At 48.8% G+C, this 14,022-nt stretch overlaps 1 long non-coding RNA gene across 3 annotated transcripts in view; it reads right to left on the reverse strand.

Annotated features, from left to right (window-relative positions):
- Positions 1-14,022, reverse strand: part of LOC135916761 (uncharacterized) — a 200,980-nt gene that overhangs the window by 58,068 nt on the left and 128,890 nt on the right. The gene's annotated exons all lie outside the window — the stretch shown is intronic.

Consider the following 14,022-nt stretch of genomic DNA (forward strand, 5'->3'; position numbering starts at 1 on the left):
TTCATATTCGGCTTCCCGACACTCCAGGAGGACGTGGAGGACGGTCAGCCTCTCCCCGCATCTACCGCAGGTTGGAGGATCATTTTCAGTGAGTAAATAGTTATGCGTGCCAAATGTGTGTCCTATTCTCAGACGACAGAATAGGACATCTGTTCGGCGTGATTTTGTTACAGAGGGCCAGAATCCTAACTGTGGCTTGATCACGTGGAGCTTATTATTTGTTTCCGCGTCCCATAGGCGTTGCCAGTGGTTGCGTAGTTTCCTCCGTAAGAAGGGCTTCAGATCCGTGACAGGAACTGCAGCGGTGGGATTAGCAGAATGCCATGCAACTGACGTGGCCATCTGGTCCGCCAGAACATTACCTTCGATGGCCCTATGACCTGGCACCCAGCATATAATCACATACTGGTTAGATGCATATGCTTCACATAAGACGGAATAGAGTTCAATTATTACAGGATTTTTGTGCTTGCAGAACGATATCAAAGCCTTCACAACACTTAGGGAGTCCGTATATATAACTGATTTTTTGAGTTTTGATTTCCTTATATGCTTCACGGTCGACAATATTGCGTAGGCCTCAGCCGTGAAGATACTAGTTTCCGGATGCAGTGCGTCGGATTCCGAGAAGGATGGCCCGACGGCTGCATAGGACACCCCGTCATGTGACTTCGATGCGTCTGTGTAGAACTCCGTGCAGGAGTGTTTGTGCTGGAGTTCCCGGAAATGCATTTCGATTTCGATATCTGAAGCGTGCTTTGTAACTTGAACGAAAGATGTGTCGCATTGTATCAGCTGCCACTCCCAAGGAGGTAGCAGCTTGGCTGGATGCATTAGGGGGAGCTCGAGGAGTGGGACATGCATTTGATCACTAAGCTCCCTCACACGCAGCGAGAAAGGCTGTCTTACGGAGGGACGATTGCGAAAGAGTGTAGCATATGTCATGTCATTAATGGTATTAAAACAGGGATGTTGTGGATTTGAGTGGACTTTCAGAAAATATGTTTGGCTAATGTATGTTCTCTGCAGATGAAGTGACCACTCATTTGATTCTACATATAAACTTTGTATGGGACTCGTTCTGAAAGCGCCTGTGGCCAGTCGGATTCCTAGATGGTGGACCGGATCTAGCATCTTTAGCGCGCTCGGGGCTGCAGAATGATAGATCACGGCACCATAGTCTAGTCGTGATCGAATGAGGCTCTTATAGATATTCATTAGACACTTCCTGTCACTACCCCACGTAGTCTGGGATAGAAGTTTCATTAGATTCATTGTTTTCAGACATTTTTGTTTAAGATATTTAATGTGGGGGACGAAAGTGAGTTTGTAGTCAAGTATGACACCCAGAAATTTGTGTTCTTTGTTTACAGGTATCTGCTGTCCACGCAGTTCTATGCAAGGATCTGGGATAAGTCCTCTCTTTCTTGTAAAAAGAACACAAGAGCTTTTGTTAGGATTGATCTTAAACCCATTCTTGTCTGCCCACATTGACACTTTGTTCAGGCCATGCTGTACCTGTCTCTCGCAGACTGCGAGGTTACAAGATTTGAAACCTATTTGAATGTCGTCCACATAGACAGAGTAAAAGACGGCGGGTGGTAGTGAAGCACGAAGCGTGTTCATCTTCACGATAAAGAGCGTGCAGCTGAGCACGCCTCCTTGGGGTACACCCGTTTCTTGCGTAAAAGGACGTGAGAGTGCATTGCCGACTTTTACCCGGAAAATACGATTTGAAAGATAGCTTTTTATTATATTAAACATATTACCGTGGATGCCCATTTCTGACAGGTCTCTTAAGATTCCGTAACGCCACGTTGTGTCATACGCCTTTTCCATATCGAGAAATATCGATAGGAAGAACTGTTTATGTATAAATGCGTCCCGGATATTCCCTTCAACACGCACGAGATGATCGGTTGTGGAGCGCCCTTCTCGGAAGCCGCACTGATAAGGATCAAGCATTTTGCTCTCTTCAAGGAAATGAATAAGTCGCCGATTTATCATTTTTTCGAACACCTTACAAATGCAGCTTGTGAGGGCTATCGGGCGGTAACTTGCCACCGAGGAAGGGTCTTTGCCTTGTTTCAAAACAGGGACTACAATGGCTTCTTTCCACGCGGTTGGAAGGTACCCTGCATCCCAGATGGTGTTGAAAAGTGTAAGTAGTGTAAGTTGCGTGTCATTGTGTACGTTTTTGAGCATTTCATATAAGATTCTATCAGATCCTGGTGCGGAACTCTTACATGCGCTCAAGGCCGCTTTCAACTCGGCAGCACTAAATGGGCAATTATAGGGTTCATTCTGTCGGCATTTATTGGTGAGTGGCTTGCATTCTTCTATTTCTTTATATTTCAGGAATGTTTGCGAATAATGGTTGGAGCTTGATACACTCTCGAAGTGCTCCCCAAGTGAGTCTGCTTGTTCAAGCAGGGTATCGCCTTGTGGGTTTACCAGGGGGAGTGAATGTGTTTGCCGCCCTCTAATCCTATTTACTCTGTTCCAGGCTTTGGCCTCATCCCTAAACGAGTTAATACTTGATAAAAACTTTTGCCAGCTTTCTCTTCTGGCCTGCCGGCGGGTTCGCCTGCCTTGTGATTTTACTTTTTTAAAGTTAATAAGATTCTCTGCAGTGGGGGAGGCGCGTAGCAACCCCCACGCTTTGTTCTGGTTTTTACGTGCGATCCTACAATCGTCGTTCCACCACGGGACACGCCGTTTGCAGGACAGACCATTTACTTGTGATATACATTTAGATGCGGCATCTATTATGAAGGCTGTAAAATATTCGACAGCAGCGTCAATTTCTAGCGAGGACATGTCATTCCACGAAATACAAGATAGAGTTCGAAATTTTTCCCAGTCGGCAGTGTCAACTTTCCACCTAGGAGCCTGTGGTGGATATTCCTTTTCTTCGGGTGTTCTAAGCAGTATTGGGAAGTGGTCGCTTCCGTAAGGATTGTTGTTAACTTGCCATTCGAGTTCAGACAGTAGTGACGGGGAGACTAGGCTAAGATCTATTGAAGAAAATGTTCTGTTTGCAAGAGAATAGTATGTCGCTTCCTTCTTATTCAGTAGACAAGCACCAGAAGAGAAAAGGAACTGTTCAACAAGACGTCCTCGCGCATCTATACGAGGGTCGCCCCAAAGGTAGTTGTGTGCATTGAAGTCGCCTAGAACCAGATAAGGTTCTGGCAATTCATCTATAAAGGACTGAAATTCATGTTTAGTTAATTTGTAATGTGGGGGTATATAAAGCGAGCAAATAGTGATGAGTTTGTTTAGCAGAACAGCTCGCACCGCCACTGCCTCAAGGGGCGTACGTAGCTGTAAAGATTGACATGCTATACTTTTATGAGTGAGAATCGCCACACCACCCGATGATGCGACGGCATCATCGCGATCTTTGCGAAACGTAACATAGGTACGGAGAAAGTTTGTGTTTTTGGATTTTAAGTGTGTTTCCTGTAAACACAGCACTTTTGGATTGTGTTTATGGATAAGTTCTTGAACATCATCTAGATTCCTAAGTAGACCTCTGACATTCCACTGAATGATTTGTGTATCCATATTTTAAATTTAATTGGTGCTGTGTTTACGGAACCGGAAGGGATGTCTTAGATTACAGAGCCCTTTCGAGGCCCTGTAACCGGGGTTTTGCTCTTTTTGAAGCGTTCGAGGGAACCTCGCCGCTCCTTAGGCGCCTGGGGCGCCTTGGGGATAGTTGTGGTGTCCATTGCCTCTTGTGAGGCGCCGGACACGTGCTCTTGCGAGCGAGAAGTTACCAGGGAAGGGCCCGCCTTGGAGGGCAGGACCCCTGCGCCCACCAGCCCGGAGGTCGGTGGGGTTCCCTGGGGGATTTGGCTGCGCCGGCCATTGCCAGCACTGGAAGGGACCTGGGAGGTTGAGGCAGCCTCGGCTGCGCCCACCTTCGGGGTCGATGGCCCCTTTTCCTCGGTTGGCGGAGCAGCGCTAGCTGCAACCACCGTGGGGGCAGATGGCGTAACTGCCGACTCACTGCGTGTGGGTCGGACAGTCGCCGGAGGCCGTTGTGACGCTGCCCCCTGACGCGCCACTTCGGCAAAGCTGGCCTTAGGAAGGTGTGCAACCCGCCTGCGTGCCTCTTTGAAAGTGATATTTTCCTTGACTTTAATTGTTACTATTTCTTTTTCTTTTTTCCAAGACGGGCATGACCGCGAGTATGCGGCATGCTCGACATCACAATTGACACAGTGGAAAGCATTCTCACAAGCTTTAGAGGAGTGTTCGTGCGCACTGCATTTCGCACAAGTTTGGCGGCCTCGGCAGCTCTGCGAACTGTGGCCAAAACGCTGGCACTTGAAACATCGGAGGGGATTTGGCACGTATGGTCTTACACGGAGCTTGATGTACCCGGCCTCGATTGACTCGGGCAGGACACTTGAATTGAAGGTGAGTATTAGGTGTTTGGTCGCAAGTTCTTTTCCATCTCGCCTTATCTTAATTCTTTTGACACTTGTAACATTCTGTTCGCTGAAGCCCTCCAAGAGCTCAGCCTCAGTGAGCTCCAGCAAATCATCGTCCGAGACAACGCCGCGGGAGGTATTCATCGTGCGGTGCGGGGTTACTACTACTTGGGTCTCCCCAAATGATACCAGCTGTGGCAGCTTCTCAAATTGCTTCTGGTCGCGGAGCTCCAAGAGGAGGTCACCGCTAGCCATCCTTGACACCTTATATCCTGGGCCAAAAACTTCGGTAAGGGACTTAGATACTAGGAACGGGGAGATTGTTCGTACTTGTTTAGCCGGTTTTTCTGCGTGGATTACATGAAAACGGGGAAAATTGTGGACTTGACGTCCGAAAAACTTAAAAACTTCTTCGGTGCGCCCTCGTTTATGAGGGCGATCAGGTAGTTTAGGAAAAGCATCTTCCATAAGTAATGTTGGGTTTTCGGCCGCGATGCCGACCACCCACCATGGAGCCCAACAGGGGGACGTGACAGGAGCTTCTGCTATAGAAACCCTGCCAACGCCAGCCGTACATCGCTGCTATAACCAAATACAGCATAACCAAGGCTGGCTAGCTACACAAGGTTAACCCTTGCCGCCGGGAAACTAGGAAGTGAGGAGAAGTGATGAGAAGACAGGAAAGATGAAAAAGGCGAGAGAGAAAGACGAAGATTGGAGAGGAGGACAGGAAAAGGCGACTGCCGATTTCCCCCGGGTGGGTCAGTCCGGGGGTGCCGTCTACGTGAAGCCGAGGCCAAAGGGGTGTGTTGCCGCCGCCGAGGGGCCGTAAAGGTCCAAACACCCGGCATTGGCTCAACCCCCAGGATCCCCTTTTCCCCGGACACGGCTAAGCCGCGCACGGCTACACGCGGGAGGGTCCAACCCTCGTGTGCTCGGGTCCGTGGTGTCGCAACACACCAAACGCCTGCTTGCGCAGACGCCCCTGCGGGGAAACCTGACAGTATCACCTACTCTTTCATTTCGGAGGAAAAAGGGGGAGAGGGGGAGAGAGGAGGAAGGGAAAAAGGAAAAAAAAATTTCCTGCCTACTACTCAATTTAATGTACTCTTTCAGGATTTTACGTCTATACCAAGTGTACTACGATCCCCTTCTTCCATGTACACTTGCCCGCGCCCGCTTCTGCACGCGTCGCCCTCCTGTTTGCTATACCGATTTCGCCCCCCCCCCTTCCCCCTTACCCCTTTTTTAGTCTTTTTTTTAAACCCCCTCGACAACACATTCCGAAGTCAATATGCCTTTTTCGGCGCCTCAACCATCGCCTTCTGGATGCCGCCGTAACGACACCTACGTTAAGCGCGTGGGGCAGTGCCCCTTGAAAGACCATGCCGCTGCCTTTCAGTCACCCCACCATTGCACCGCAGACTCCCCGTCGCCACCTTAACTATTTCAAAATTACTCGACCTATTGCTTGACCGGCCGTTCTAATGCCTAAAAAACATGCCGCCAACGACTCCCCCGGATTACCTCCTAACCCTTCGCATCCCCAACACGCTCCCAAGCCCCCGTATTTCTTAAAGATTTCATTTTTCTCTTTCTTTTTCTTTCACCCCCCCCCCCTTTGTTGTGTCTTGGTACGGCCCTGGCACCCCCCTGCTTTTTTTTTTCCTTCTTTTCCCCTTTTTTCTGCTTCTATTTCTTTTCTTTCCTCCCCGCGTGCCCACTCTCACGCTCTTGTCCCTTCGTCTTGAGAATGAGGCTCACAGACGTCGGACGGTAGCGCCTGTTCCCTCTTGTAATCTCTCTCTTTAAAACCAGCCGCCAGCGACAACACCCGCACGTGACGTCACTGCACTAACCCTTTAAAACTAACACGCCGAGGATGACGAGGCCGCCTTTGACGAAGATAGGTCCACCTATCGAAACGTTGGCCAGCCTGTCTGAGGTACTTCAACCCTGTTTTTAAAAAAGTATTGTTATATAGATACTTTACCCGCGGAGCTATTAAACCGAAGCCATGCACTATGGAAATGTGCACGAGCCAGGCATATGAATAGCTAATGACCTGCATGGATAAGACCATAACCGTGGGATATACAGGCCTGAACGTGCATGCTGAGCATCCGTTTATTGCTGCATCCCCAGATAGACTGGTACTTGAGGGCAGTGACATGGGGCTGCTAGAAGTTAAATGCCCGTTTTCCTTCAAAGGAAAAAGTATCGAAGAAGCTGCAGCTTCTCCAATGTTTTGTTGTAGGGCAGCAGATAATGAAATTACATTGAAAAGGGAGCATGAATACTATTATCAGTTGCAGGGCCAAATGGCAGTGACAGGACTTAGCTGATGCGACTTCGCTGTATGGAATAATGCAGCATCCATGCATCCTCCTTACACGTCGAAAGGATTTTCTTTGATGAGGCCATGTGGTCTCGGGGAAATATTGCCAGCACTACTGCATTTTTATAGGAATAAGGAGCAGCTGAGGAGTTGACCGAGCGAATTGGAAGAGGGCTTCCCCTGCATAGTTCGGCCAGGTATGTTGGCACTGCCAAAAGAAATCTGAAAAGCTGCAGAAAACAGGAGCCCCCTACTACAGAAATATGTGCACCACAAAGAGAATGACGTCATTGTCAAGGAGGTGGGACAAAACAATGGCCACACCTAGATGTTGAGGGTAATGCTTAACTACTCAAACCAGCTTCATTCACGCAAACAGCCGGGAGCAATGGCAAAACGAAAAGAAATAGCGTGGCCTAAGCAAATTGTATAGCATTGGCGATGTCTATAGACATAAAAAAAATAGAATGTGTGCAGTGTGCATGCAAGATAACTGGAAAAGCAGTATCATTTATTCATAGAGATGAAAGATACAAATTGCCTCAGAAGGTACCACAGTAGACAGTGTCGTAAGCACACGTGATATAGTATGAGAGCATACTGTTGTTACACAGTCTGGTCTCTTCTGGTCATAATCATTGTGAAGGAGGCTCATTTGAAGTAGAGAGGTGCACGGGCAATGAGCAAACGAGAAGTGAACTACGTATTTAATAGTGTTATTCTTTCGAAGCACTCGTCAAATGCTCAATGTCCTTACCGACATGCACATGTGTGCGTGTGTCAAAACACACGCGAGCAATTTCACGCAGAAAGTGTCCTAGCATTAGTATTGCATGTAACGAAGAAAAAGCGTTTAAACATATCCTCCGAAATATGGCGTTGCGGGCTGTGGCAAATTTGAGAGGTTATTACATAAATGATTAACCCATAAATGCAATACGTAAACCACTCTAATCAATAAGCAAGTATGTGAGGAGTCCTCAGTGCATTGTACAACAAGGAAGACCATGCAGGTGCCACAGTAAATGTTGTCATTATTTCTTTTGATGTTTTGTAAGCGAGGGGTAAGTGCAAGAGTACAGAAACGTACAGGGTCCAGAATATATCTCGCTTCGCGCGTTCCAAAAAAAGGTTTTACGCTCACCGCTGCACTGTTCTTGCTCGACTATTGCAGAGCGATCGCATTTTTGCATCAACTTCGTTTAGTATAACACTTGGCACAGTTAATTGCCTGGTTTGTAGAAAAAAAATGCAAAATTGACTGCGTTTATGGGGATGCAAGCTGCTGCCGGCGACGCGACAAGCATAAACTTGTTTCGCCGCCTGCCGTCAGCTGCAGAAAGCAGCGTATCCGGAGGGGCTGCCACGTGTTTCCCGCTCCTGGAACAGGCGACTGTCCTCCCTGAAACGCTGCTTTCTGCAACTGACGGCAGGCGGCGAAACAAGTTTATGCATGTCGCGGCTGCCTCTTGTGTTTTCATACGCGCAGGCAAATATGTAGTTTTCTGAAAAACTAGTGAATTAACTGCACCAAGTGTTACACTAAACGAAGTCGACACCAAAATGCGATCGCCCTGCAAAATTTTAGCAAGTACAGTACAGCGGTGAGTGCAAAATCTTTTTGAGAACGCATGCAGCGAAATGTTCAGGACCCCGTACATCAAGGCAGGGTTGAAGCAACGTTACGTTGGGTTGAAGGGTGTCCATGCATGTGGCGTCGTAGACGGGTGAAGACAAAGTTGTAGCCGAAGCCATGTAGGGTGTGTGTTGTGTCTCGTCTGGTTGTGGTGTATGTCATAATATATGGTACGCGGGAGTGGAAACATAAACATACGAAGACAGTGCGCCGTGCGGGGGCGAAGAGGACAGTGAATCTTGGCAAATACCCGCAAGAGAGTCATCATCATCATCGACGCCGACTTGGGAGCGTCGGCAGTGGCGCCTCAAAAAGCGTGGCGCGAGAGTGTGGCCCGTGGCCCGTGGCGTGAGCAGTGCGCGAGGTTCGGCGGTCGACGGAAAACAGCTTCCTCGCTGGGCGTCTGGCCCATAGGAGCTATCGCCGCCCGCGCCAATACCCCACACCTGAAGCAACACTGTCGCCCGCTGGGAGGTTACCTCGCCCCGCTCTTCCGTTGGGCACTGGTCCAGGAGGGCTGGCGGTCCGGAACCGGGGCGCTCGAGCGTTCGGGTGAGCAGCCACAGGGCTACCCCGCCAGCTGTGGACGCGACCCGGTGACTGCGGCCGGCTACCTGAGCCCCGCGCGGCGGTCCGACCCGGCCGTCCAACCCGGCTGTCCGACCCAGCCGACCGTCCCGGCCGTCCGACCCAGTTGTCCGACCCGGCCGTCCTACACGGCTGTCCAACCCGCCGGCCGACACGGCTGTCCAACCCTGCTGGTCACGGCTGTCCGACCCGCCGGCCGACACTGTTGTCCGACCCCGCTGGCCGGCATCGGTTCAACGAGGTCTCAGACACGGCGACACACGCTTCCGCCGGAACTGTAGGCCAATCATAATCCACCGATAGATAGATATAGTGCATGTCGCCTATGAGGCATTTTGGGACATTGTCACGTGTGTGTGCCGTTATCTGTGTCGTGTACGTCAATACAAGTCTGATGTGTGTTTTTGCTTTCGCGTGCTGCTTCTCCCTTTTTCTGGAGTGATCCGGCCCCAATAACATCAGTGTAGCGTGCGGACTCTACAATGCTTGCGTATGTAAAATATCGCGACAATTATCCAGCTATTCTACCTGTGCGGCTCATCAAATCTTTTGAGCCGGAAGATGAGCGAGATTTCTCAAAAACAACTGAAGTTCAAGCACACTGGTGCAGTGAAGATGGGAGCACAGAAGGTCACTACCCGGCCTTTGTTCATGCCCTCGCAGGTGAGCAAGCCTTGCTTGCAGATGTTTATATTATTACATTGCGCAGTTTTTTGGTCTTATGAAGTTTCCATCGATACTCGGCTGCCCACATTTAGCTTTTTTTTGGTCCACATGGCAGGGCTGTTATCTTTACCAAAAGTTTGCGAGAAGCACCGCAGGGATTAGTAAAGGGGCCGAGTAGAACTTTTGTTCGAAAGCGGCAGTGTAGTACCTCATTCTTACGGGATTAAGGAGCGCCTGACGTGCAAGTGAGGTGTTAGCATCGTACCAGAAGGCATTAAAGTATTACCTTTGCACTGCGGTATTGTGTGCTTGCGCCGACATCGCGCAATCTCGCGTACCCTCAACAGATGGACGTGCCCAGCCTATTTGTGCTTTTCATGAAATCGCTGCTTTCTCATGTGGTGATGCATACGTGGACAGTTAGGCGAAACGGCTGTCACAGGAATTTCATTCTGCATGTCCAGGACTTCCGCGTCAATGTCTTATTTCTGAGCGTTAAGGTTGTTGGAAACAGGTCTGAGGATATGTTTTCAACAAAACTTTTTCTATTTATCTTTCATATTTCACTGTTTTGCATTCTTTAGCCTTGGGATCATTCTCTGCCTGATCATTCTTTGTCATGATTGTCCGAGTTAATGCTAGTAACTGCTAAGCGGGCCAAGGCCTGGTAAGATGTACAGAGGGCAAAATGCATGTCTAGAACGACCGAACTGCGTGATCCGGGCCGCTCGGAGCTACGTGCGCGACATCTAGCGATAACGCCTGGTTCGAGACGGGCGGAGTGTCGGCATGCGCGGCCAAGCTGATAGCACTGCCTGTCTTTTCGGGGCTCGCAGGATGCTGCGGCTTTACCTTCTGCTTCAGTCGTCAGAAGCGCTGATGTGCGCTGCCAGTCTGCGAAAGCGCATACGCGGCGGAGCGCACGCCACTGGCTTCTCTTTTTTTTTACTTTCTTGTTGTGCACTATCAAAGCTCTGGCAGGGAGCATTTCACCGCATCATTCACGCGCCGGTGTACTGCATCGTCAGCCTAGCCGCGAGCCTTATATCAGTGATCGAGGTTTGGCAGGCTGCATTTGCCGGCAAATGCCAAAATCGGCATGTCATTACTGAAAGCATACTTGGACCTTAAGTGTGGCGTATACACAAGATCAGATATGCGATAACCTGAATAAAGTTTTCATCCCTACAAGTGAACAGACGAGATGCGTAAAGGCATCGACGATGGCGCCGCGACTCACAGTATACCAAAGGAAAGCCATCACAGAGATAGGCCGGACAATGACCCAAAGAGCTATAGCTCAAGCTACTGGGCGCCCTTTAGCCACATTCAACAGAGTACTGCAGGCATTCCACAAAGAAGGCCGACTTAAGGATGCTGCGCGCGGCCGGCCACCAAGAGCGACGACGCAAGAAGAAGACAGGCTTGTTGTCGCAGGAGCAGCAGATGATCCGTTCCTCAGCGCCAGGGAGCTTCGTGACATGTTCGCTTTGAACGCATCCACTCAGACAATCAGGAGCAGGCTTCATGCAGCAGGTGCGAAAAGTAGAATAGCTGCGCAGAAATCACAACTGAGACAAGCGGATCGGGACACGCGCCTGGAATTCGCGTCTGTGGGGGAAGACTGGACCCCAGACAATTGGAGAGCAGTCGTCTTCAGCGACGAAGCCACTTTTTGCACGCGCTGGGACCAGCAGAAGCGGGTGTGGCGGCCGGAAAAAGCACGGTAGGACTGTAGTCTGTTTCAATGTGCTCGCACGTCTGAGAATATACCCGGAGTTTTTTTTAGGCTGTCAAATTTACATTTTAAAACCAGTGAAAGGTAGGTGAGTGCAGTCTGAGTTGTTAAACTGTACAGCACGGTGGGCATTATGTAGGCAATAGAGATGAAACACGCATAAAGAACTTAAATTAGTATATTTTATTTTCGGCTTCAGGGCGAAACAATAAATCGCAAAATTAAAGGTCATGAATGCATAATGCGAGCTCAGTTCTTACGTTTTCGGAATCGGCAATGTTTTTTGAAGTATAGAACATCAAAATCACAGTTTTAAATGTTCGTTAGGTTACCTTTTCTGCATGGCACACCCACAAAATTGTATCCTTAAGCTAAGATGTGGGGAATTTTAAAACAGCGTGTGTATTTTATCATATAAAAGATGTGTGATTGATTTCGGGTATTATTCGCAACTCAAATCAACATTAGGGGGCGCTGCGAAGCCTGACCCGGTCTGGCTACACTGTGCAGTATGGCGGCTTTACGGAGGTCCCCGCGTACGCTTTCCTTGGTTAGGGAGCCACCCTACCTTGGTGATAACTTTAAGTTTGTTGTACTGCGATGTTAATTCGCGCTGTTTTGTGGGGGGAGAACGGGTAGTGGACGCCGAGCACCTCATTTTAGTCGGTACCAGTGGTACAAAGAGTAATTAAGTAGAAGTGGTCGCGCGTGTGTGCAAACCTCCGGCGTGACAGCGGACCCGCACGAGATTGTGGTGAGAATCGCCGACGCATTCCGGGACCCATCGATCGTGGAGGCAAAGTGTTCGTGCACTGCTGGATTGTCGCAAAAGTGCAAGCACATCTCGGCTGTTTCTCCTGGCACCTTATCCTGGAACATTTGGTGTAGTTGTCAGTCCCTTTAATGTTTCATCTCTACATTGCGTTTCAATGCTGTTCATATTGCAAAGATCGTAGTAAAGTGAAATGTTCATGTGCGTGCACCGTTGTAAGCAGAAGAGATCCTATTATGTGCCGAACTGCAACTTAGCTTCACCTTGTGCTGTGGCGCTTGGGGTTACCTATCACAATACATATCCTGCTTTTTTTTCTTTTTTTGCCGACATGACTGTTCGTTTCCTATGGCTCATACGTTATTGTTTCACAATTTGTGCTCGAGCAACTGCGTGATATCAGTGGCGACTCAGGCAGAACTCATGAAACCAACTTTTGTTGTCTTTGTTAGTGCCCTTCTTAAAGGGGCCCTGAAACTGGCATGCCGCATAATATAGATACCACGACCACCACAAGCTCTGTTCGCAGGACGATCAGACAGCCGTGTGTATTTATTGGTCTCTGTAAGTGATGTAGCTCCAGGCGTCCATCTCGCGTTTAGAGAGTGCCACACATGCCTGAACCACAAGTAGCAATGTGTAAAAAAAAAAACTTGACCAGGACCTTGCTACCTTGCCATGCACCGTGTAGCTTCCAGCACACTAGCTGAGGCGAAAGGAGAAAGCAATGCATCAGTGCAATAACTACTAATTCCGCTTACAGTTCAATGATTCGAAAAATTTTTGCAGCAGGCGGTGTCCTTTTGTAGTGAGGTAACCATGATCAGTCGGAAGTGTTTAAGTGCCCCTTTAAGTATTTGTTAAGTGCTTTAAGTGCATGTTAAACTTTTATGTCACTTACTTTCCATTTATTGATATGTTGATAGTAAGGACAGCTCTATTGGCGGCGAGGAGTTACGGAGTCGCCATCTATCGGAAGCGCCTCGCTGGCGTAGTATGAGGGATCACGTGGCGCACTCCTCGTAGGTTTTGCTGTCAGCGCTCACTGAAAACACCACGCGCGAGCTCTCCTGGACATTTCTGTAAGTACATTCGAAACGAGAGAAGTTTCTTACTGTCTAAATAATAATCTTGGGTAAACTGAAAGCACACATTCGTTTACAGACTCTATCTCTTTAGCGAATACGTACAGTGAACGCCACTACGCGCGGTCGCCGCGATGGAGTCTCCCGAACTGCCTCCTTGCGTGAAAGGTAGGCAAACGCCGAGACCAAACTATGTGAAATATGTTCTTATAGTGTTTGTATAACTAAATGGAGAGTAATAGAATGAAGCCTTAATGCAGCGATCGCGCAGCTTCGCAGCGACCGACTGCGCGTCTGCATGTTTGTCCGCGCACTGTTTCGCTTTCTCCGCGCGCGCGTTTTCGCACCGTGCCGTGAGCTTTAGGCAGCAGAATATGAGCATGCCAGTATACAAGCAACCATTGTTGCGTGGGTGCTATCAGAGCTGTTCAAAAATAATTTCATTGTAGAGACTTCAACGCCTACGGGGACTGTGATGTGCCGTCGCGACGATTCAATCTTTTTTTTTTCTTCTAAATTCTTTGACCTTTCAATGCTATTTTTCGAGTTGCGTCGCACTGTATGTTTATCGGTGTTCTCAGCGTGCAATTTCCCGCTGCTCCTTTTTTGTAATCCAGTGCATTAATTCATAACACAAACATGACCATATGCCATGCTTTTTTTTAAATGTGCTTCTTACCGCTGCCTTTCCACTCCACTGAACTCGCCAGTATCTATAGCATCGACAAGTTCACAGACCAAACCGTCATGACAT

This window comes from Dermacentor albipictus, chromosome 7 (genome assembly GCF_038994185.2).
Source record: "Dermacentor albipictus isolate Rhodes 1998 colony chromosome 7, USDA_Dalb.pri_finalv2, whole genome shotgun sequence".
NCBI classification, from domain to species: Eukaryota; Metazoa; Arthropoda; class Arachnida; order Ixodida; family Ixodidae; genus Dermacentor; species Dermacentor albipictus.